This window comes from Pituophis catenifer, unplaced genomic scaffold, assembly GCF_029215685.1.
Source record: "Pituophis catenifer annectens isolate HBS135680 unplaced genomic scaffold, rPitCat1.0.hap2 SCAF_9, whole genome shotgun sequence".
In the NCBI taxonomy this organism is placed as follows: Eukaryota; Metazoa; Chordata; class Lepidosauria; order Squamata; family Colubridae; genus Pituophis; species Pituophis catenifer.
In genome coordinates this window covers 1,218,069-1,226,269 of record NW_027256889.1, presented here as the reverse complement: position 1 = coordinate 1,226,269, position 8,201 = coordinate 1,218,069, and positions in this window count along the sequence as shown.

Below are 8,201 nucleotides of genomic sequence, written 5' to 3'. Positions count from 1 at the left end.
AGCTGCCTGCGTGGGCCAGAGCGATCGGAGGCGGAGAAGCGGGCGCGAGAGAGACGGGCAGGAGTGGCGGAGGGCGACCCCGGCCGGCCTTTTATCGGCCGGACGCCGCGGCCACGCCCCCCGAGCCCCCGCCCCCCGCCCCCGCCCTGCCCGCCCCGCCGTCCCTGCAGCCCCCCTCCCCCTCTGCCACTCCTGCCAGGTGGCAACCCACCCGGGGGTAGCTTCCCAAGGAAAGAAGCGAGGGAAGGCAGCGCTTGCTTGACCGCTGCTGCCCCCGAAACGCCCCGCTTCCCCTTCCTCCTCGGACCCCCGTCTCGTGGCAAGTGGGGGCGACGGCAGAAGAGCGCAAGGCGCCCCCAAACCGAAGCGGCTTTCTTGGGTGGGTGGGAGAGGGGGAGGGAGCCTGGAAAGGTGGAGGGTCTGCTCTGTGACCTCTGGCCACAAGTCCGGGGCACCCCTGGTTCCTGCAAAGGGGGGTCTGCTTCAGCCTAGCCTGTTGCAAAGCCCCGGGAGCCGGGCTGCTAAGCCACCCTCGACGGGGCCCCTCTTTCTGCTTTAACAAGCCCGGGTTCAGCAGAGCCCCCCCTCCTCCCTCCCCGCGTGTTGAACCCGCAGCCTCTTGGTGCCTTGTGTGCAAATCGCTTGTGCGGCTCAGCGGGGCGCGAGTCCCAGAACCGGAGCGAATTCGCTATTGAGACCGGGGAAGTGGGGGTCCCTTCCGGGCAAAGCCCCCTTGCCTTTCTTGCAACCCGCAGCGACTTCACAAAGACCCCCTTCCAAGCACTAAAAGAGTTGGTGGGGGGGGGCGGCTGGGAGGGGCAACCGACAGAACGGTTTTTATTCCCTCGAAAGGGCTGGGGGAGGGGCGGCATCAGCTGTATGCTAATAGCAACACCTGCCCCCCCTCCGGAGTCTTTCTTCCCCCCCCCTTTGCGAGCCATGGACTTGTTGAAATTGGGTTGGGGGGGGCTGATGCAGTCAGCTGTGTTCAAAGCCATGCGGTTCTCCACCAAACTAACTTGGTTAACTGTCTACTTAATTGTGAAACAAGATTTGCGATAGGCTTTAATTCCCTCGTCTCTTTCTGGCCGCAAAGGACTTAAACCTGTACAGTATCACTCCTGGGTGGGTGGGGGGGCTGATATTCAAATTAATCAAGGAAGCTAGCATGGCCAACAGGGAGTCCCTCCTATTAATTAATGGCACACTATGAATCTCAATTAATGGCATCATTGGAATCCTATGGAACATTGCAGGAGAGGCTCAAAATCAGTTCAAGATCATTACATCCCAGGAGCCATGGTTATTGCTATCTCCATGGGATTAAATTGTCATTATCGACTTTTCCTGTGAAAATAAATAAATAAAAATAAAAATAAAATAAAACACGAAAGGTATACATTTATTTTGCTAATGGGCATCCTTCCTACCAGGGCAAAATTTAAAAGTAAGAAGAGAATGGGAAGAACTACAAAGGCCCTCAAAGAGCAAGAGGAGGAGGAGGAGGAAGAAGACTGTGGGGTCCTTGGTGGTCTCTGAGCTGGGTGGTTTCCTTGCAGGCGTTTCATGACCCAAGTAGGCAACACCATCAGTGCTAGAAGGGAGACAAACCAGACAGCAACCTCCCTCCCTCCTAGCACTGATGTTGTAACCTAGTTGGGTCAGTGGGGAAACAGGTCGAGGAGATTTAATTTCTACCTTAAAAGTGGTGGGGGGGGAGGAAGATCTGATCATCACCACGGATGCTTCGTTTTCAGCCGCTTCAAAGTTGGACTTCAGACTTTATCCCAGAGCAAAGGCAGCTTCCCAGTTTGATCAGCAGCCTGGAAACCCAGACTGGGCCCTCCCCCCTGTAGGAAGCCCAGCGCAGCTGCTTCTCTGCTTCCACACTTCTTTCTTGCCTTCAAGCAGAGGGCGGTTTTTGGCCCTCTCGGTGCAGGGTGAGGGGCTTTGCATCGGCTGCCAGCGGTAGCAAAATCAGGTTTCCACATCAGGCCAACGTGCAGAGAAGAAACCAAGGAAGGAAGAGGCTTTGGCAGAAGAAGTTCCTGCAAAATAGGATCAGCCCGGGGGTGGGGTGGAGGGTCTGCATGCTCTCTCCATGCTGAAATCCAGAGGAGAAATCCACCAGCTTTGTCCAAGGATCCGTCCAGACAATTAATTGCAAGAATAAATATTTGCATATGGTGAATAATTTCTTCTGCTTTAATGGTGCAGATAATAGATCTCACCACAGAAGCTGCCCATCCATCTATCTATATCATCTATCTATCATCTATCTATCTATCTATCTATCTATTTCTATCATCTATCTAATCAATTAATCTATCTCTATCATCTATCTAATCTCAATCTCTATCATCTGTCTATCTATATCATCTATCATCTGTCTACCTATCTATCTCTATCATCTATCTATCTAATCTCTTTCTCTCTCTATCATCTATCATCTATCTAATCTATCTGTCTATCTATCAGTCTCTGGACTTTGCTCTGAGTCTCGTCATCTTGAGGACCAGAAACTTAGAAAAGGAAGGACGATCGTCCTCAAACGAAGGACATATCAGGGACTTCCAGGTCTCTTTTTGGCCGGCAGCTTCCATGGAAGGAACTCAGCCATTCTCCAAAGGTCAGGGATTTCTCGGCCCCCCCACCCTCTCCCCCAGAAGGCCTTAATGCTTTTCCCAGGACAGGCTCTCTGCCCTCCCCCCCTCCAAATGCGTTTGCCAGGCGGAGGTGTCGGAAGCAACAGGAAAGGTGTCAGAAGGGGGGGGGGACAGAAGGGGGGGCTGAACTCAAATTCCTGCCATGTGCCTGCAGAGTGTGAAATGCAAGGGGGGGGAAGGGAGAGGCACACTCACATTCACACCTGGACACTTGGTGGAGAGGAGGAGGGTCCCCCACAGGCTCAGAGGGAAAACACACCTGTTTCCCAGCAAGGACAGAAGCTCCTGGGGTGGGGGGGGAAGGGGAGGGGAGATCCTGAGCTCCGTTGGGTCCAAGGAAAGCTAATGGGTCAGGTTGCTTTTCCCAAGGTGGTGGGGGCCCTGGCCAGGGAGGCAGGGAAAATAGGATGATGGGCTGTGGGGGAAGAGGGGTCCTTTCTGGCATTAGGGCCAAACTGCGGGCTCCTTTCCCCTAGATCAGCTTGCCAAACTCTGCTTAAACCTGGGCTGTCTAATCTTGGCTACCTTAAGACTTGTGGACTTCAACTCCCAGAATTCCCCAGCACAGCACAGCACAACTGGGGAATTCTGGGAGTTGAAATCCACGAGTCTTAAAGTTGCCACGGTTGAACACCCTTTGCATTAGTTAATGGTTGCCGTGTTCCATAAACCCAGACATTTGCTCTAAGCAAACCATGTTTCGATCAACGATGGGGAATTCTGGGAGTTTAAGTCCAAAAGTCTTAAAGTAGCCATGTTGGACACCTTTGGCTTAAACCAGTGTTTCTCAACCTTGGAAGCTTGAAGATGGGTGGACTTCAGCTCCCAGAATCCCCCAGCCAGCGCTGCTGGCTGGGGGATTCTGGGAGTTGAAGTCCACCCATCTTCAAGCTTCCAAGGTTGAGAAACACTGGCTTAAACCAACCACTAGGACTGCCTGGATATGTTGACTTAATTAAAAGAGCTTTGCTGAATCCTAAGGCTGCAAGAGACATTGGAGGTCCTCTAGTCCAGCCCCTGTGCAAGGCAGGAGTCCTCATCCCATCTCAGATAAACCCTTGTCCAGTCTTTTCTTGAAGACCTCCAGCGATGGAGCACCCACGACTGCTCGTATCTCAGAAGGAACCCTCCCTAGTTTCTTGAGCTGCATAGGAGACGTGGGGCGAAAGAGACGCCCTTGCAAGATTCGCATTACAGGCAAAATGGAACAAGTCACCGGTCATGTTTCCCTTCTGGTCTACCTTGTAAGGCTGACCGGGCGGCTGCCCAAGCGTGCTGGGATGATTTGCCCTGCTTAGCATCAGCAAGACTGGCCTTCTCCCGGGAGAGCAGCCAAACCGCTTTCAATGGGCCCATTGATGCCAAGGCTGGCCTCCCTTCCTCTGCCGTCCGGGGCTCTAAACAAGCATTAGTCTTGCATTAGGCGCTGGGCATGTCAAAATATTGGCACTGCCAGCGCAGAAGGACGAGGGCAATTAAAGCCCGACAAGAAAAGGCTCTTTTTCCTTGGGGACGTGGAGGACCAGAAAACGGCCATGTTTAAAAGCATCTGTGTTTGCCAACAAACACAACGCGGAGGATCAAGGAAAACCTGGCAGCTTTTGCTGTGTTGGTTGGCCCTCCGAGTGGCACGTTTGGCAAGCGGCGCTTTGTGCCTCCACCACGGAGCAGCAGAAAATTGGTCTCCTCTCTCCCTCTTTCTCCTCCTGTTCTCCTCTTTGCCAACTCCACTCTCTTCTGGCATTGATGAGACTGCCTACTTGGGTCATGAAATGTCTGCAAAAAAACAACGAAGCACCAGGGACCCCAACACCTGGATTGTCCACATTTTGGGAGCCAATTAATCATAATCGTAAGTTTATTTGTCAAGCATATATAAGAAAACAGGTAAAAGTATAAATGTAATTTGAATACATGAAAAGAGTAAGTAAAAAGGAATATTAGGACAGGGACGGAAGGCACGCTGGTGCTCTTATGCACGCCCCTTACAGACCTCTTAGGAATGGGAATTAGAATTCCTCTTTCCAAGTCTGCAGCAAAATTCTCCCCCATCCCACTCACGCCCTCCCCCCACTAAGAGATCAGGGCTGCCAGGGCATGGCACGAAATACTGACGAGTTCTCTTGGGGCCAGCTTTCCAACTCAACACAACAGACACACACACACACACACACACACACACACACACTTCCAAGGGATGTCAGCAAGGAGGAATTGACAGCTCCTGGTTTGGGCTTCTGTGTTCTCTGAGATAAGCCAGGAGGGTCTCAAAGGAGGGGAGGGGCTGCAGCAGGGAGATGCAACTGTGAAAACAATCAGGAGGACCCTAGGTGTGTAGCCTTAGGCCAGGGATCATAGAGCCATCCTTTGCTCTGCCTACGCAGGGGCCGAGTTAGAGGGGCAGAGAGGTTGGTTGCTTGCCGAAGGCCCTGGGTCCCTCCCTCCACCAGCTTTCCCTAGGCACGAAGGCATCCCAATTTGGAATTTGCCCTTGCGGTCCTGTGGAGTTGTAGGAAGGGGCAAAAGGTCCCTGCCCTGGAAGAATCTACGGATTGCGAGTCTCAAAGTTTCTTTTGCTTTTGTTTTTGCCTTGAAGACCTTTCGCTTCTCATCCAAGGAGCTTCCTCAGTTCTAGACTAAATGTTCTAATTCATTCATTCATTCAGAGGAATATTAAGAAACAAACATGGATTTTTGCCCCAGGATGATCTATTTATAACTTTTGGGATGATCTGGGATAGTTAAGATGCTGTGGTAAATTTTATTCGAGTGGATTACAATAACAGTTTGTTAACGAGTTTTGAAACTTATTGTTTTTCCCGTTAACTACTTTGTCACTAATACAACCTATAGAAAACAGTCAACAAACTGTTAACAGATTTAGTAGTTTAAAAATTGGGGAGGCCTGTTTCACAAGGGGTGGGAACTAACGTAGTGATATATTAATCAGTATTCAACTAGAGGGAATAATATGTTTATAATCTAATGTATAATGCACCTTTTTAAAATGTTCTGATCACTTTGTTTTTTTTTCTTTTATGTCTCCTTGGATTTTTATTTGGTTTTGTATTTTGTATTTTAACTTTGTTCTCAATAAAATAATAATAATAATAATGAAAAAAAAAAAGAACTGAAGAAGCTTCTTGGATCAGAAGAGAAACATCTTCTTCCGTAAGGAAAAAGCAAAGTCCAGGTGCACTTTTGGGACAGCCCTGACCTGGATGGCTGGGTCTCCAGAGACACACAGATTTGGGGCAGATTGTGGGAAGAGAAGAAGGACTAAAAGGATGGTGGCAACCAGATGATATTCACAGGATGACACCGTACTGGCCAATTCCATCTGGATCTGCTCAGAGTCCTCCAGCCCCCTCCATATGCAGACCCTCTACCCTTTCCCCCTTTTCTCTCCCAAGCAGGCAACTCGGGATGGTGTGTGGTGTGTGTGTATACGTGTGACAAGGAGAAACGGAGGAGGAGGAGGAGGAGGCGAGGGTGGGCACAGACTCCCTCCAGTCGCAATTGAATAGGAGGAAATGCTTGGCGTTTTGTCTCCAGCTTGTCTGCCAACCGCAGCCTGGGCTCGTGGGGGGAACGGCTGAGGCCCCTTAGAAGAGGAGAAAGGCAGGCCAGCCCCCTCCCCGTTATTTTAGGAAACGCAGAGCCGTTATTAGGAGGTTGGAAATGATTTGACCCAGACAATCTTGTGCCCTGCTCTTCCGGCAATTGAACGGCTGGGGAGCAAAAGCGCTTCTTGGATCGAACAGGTTTATTTATCTTTCTGACCCGCGTGATACGATTCCAACATAGCCGCCTTTCCTGGGGGTTGACAGACAGTTCAGCTTCGTAATAAAGGAGAATATTTGTAGTTCAGGGTTGGCGTGAAGAGTCCTTGGGGCTGGGTGGTTTTCTTGCAGACGTTTCATGACCCAACTAGGGAACATCATCAGTGCCAGTAAGGAGTGCAGTTCACTGTGCACAGGGTTTACTAGCACTGATGATGTCACCTAGTTGGGTCATGAAACGTCTGCAGAGAGCCCCAAGGACCCCACAGGTCAGGCGGTCACTGTGCTGCTTTAAGGGACTTCACCGACTTGGCTAGTCCTCGACTTACGACCACAATCGAGGCCAGCATTATCATTGCTGAGGAAGGCGGTGGTTAAATGAGCTGCACCTGATTTTACAACGGTTGTTAAGCAGCTCGCTGAGGTCACCTTTGGTGCTTTCTGAAGGACCTTGGGTCACGCATCTCAAGCTGGTCCAGCAAAGATTTAGTCAACTCCTCACGTCTTGGCTGCTTTGGAGACCTGGATCTTATAGGGTAGTCTTAACTCTTGAAGGACAGCTGGGCTCCTAGTAGATCCCAGGAGAGCCATTCTGAAGCCAGAGGCGCAGGGGATCTACAGTGGCTGGACCTATGGCCAGCCACCTCTTCTACTGAGGCCCTACAGTAGAAGGCTCGGGTTGTCCTGCACAGGACAGAAGCAGGGGATCTAAGGGTGGGTGGGAAGCTTGGAGAAGACCCAGCCCACCCCCACCTAGGATAGGAACGCCCCACACTCCAGCATCCCCCCAAGTGGCCTTCCAGGTTCTGCTTGAAGGACATTCCCACCGGCTTTTATGACACCTGCCCAGCATCCTGACGATGGAGCCACACCGGGTTTTGCCATCCTTGTTTTGCAAAGGGGAATCTTTGCAGCCCCTCACCCCCCCCGTCTCGGCTCCCTAGTCTCCCCCTCCTCCTCTTCCTGGAGTGGAGGGGAAGGGTGAGGTAACGTCAAAAGGTCCAGGAAGCGGATCTATTATCCAGGCCAAACAGGAAGCAATGAGACAAACCTTGGCAACCTTGGGATTTACTTGTTTACTTCAAGGGGGGAGGGGGAGGAAGAAGAGGAGGAGGAGAAGGTGAAGGAGAAAAGGAGGAGGAAGAGGAGAAAAGAGAAGAAGAAAAAGGGGGAAAGGAGAAAAGGGAACGGAAGGTGAAAAAAAGGAGGAGGATGGAGGACCCGGTATAGAAGAACAGCCTGCCCACCTCTAAATCTACTCTATTACCAACACCCCCTCCCTTATTTCCAGGGCTAAGAAACATCTGTCTAGCTGCCACATCTGGATGGCTTCCCAGCTCCATCTGACTTGCTCCTGGGCTCCTGCAAGGCCCCCCATCCCACCCCACGGCTTCCTCACCAGTTGTTTTCTCCTAGCTACCAGAGCCCAACAATCCTTTCCTGAAACTTGCGGAGTAGCTGCTCCACAGGTCTTTGCATGCTGTGGTTCTGAGTCGCTGCAGTAGTAGCTACGCCAGGGGAGAAGCCCCCGAGGTCCTCCCTCATCCTCTCCACCCTCCTCATCTTCTGGTGGTCCCTGACAGCCGAAGGCTACTTAAGGCTCGTTGCATCTGGAAAGGGAAATCTGGACTCTTCTTGCGTCCTTCTGGGCCTGGAATGGCCCAATCAAGGAAAAAAATCAAGAGATTTTCCATCGGCCTGGCCAGAGCAGAGCAACCTGACCTGGCAACGTGGAAGCTAGCAAGAAGCCATC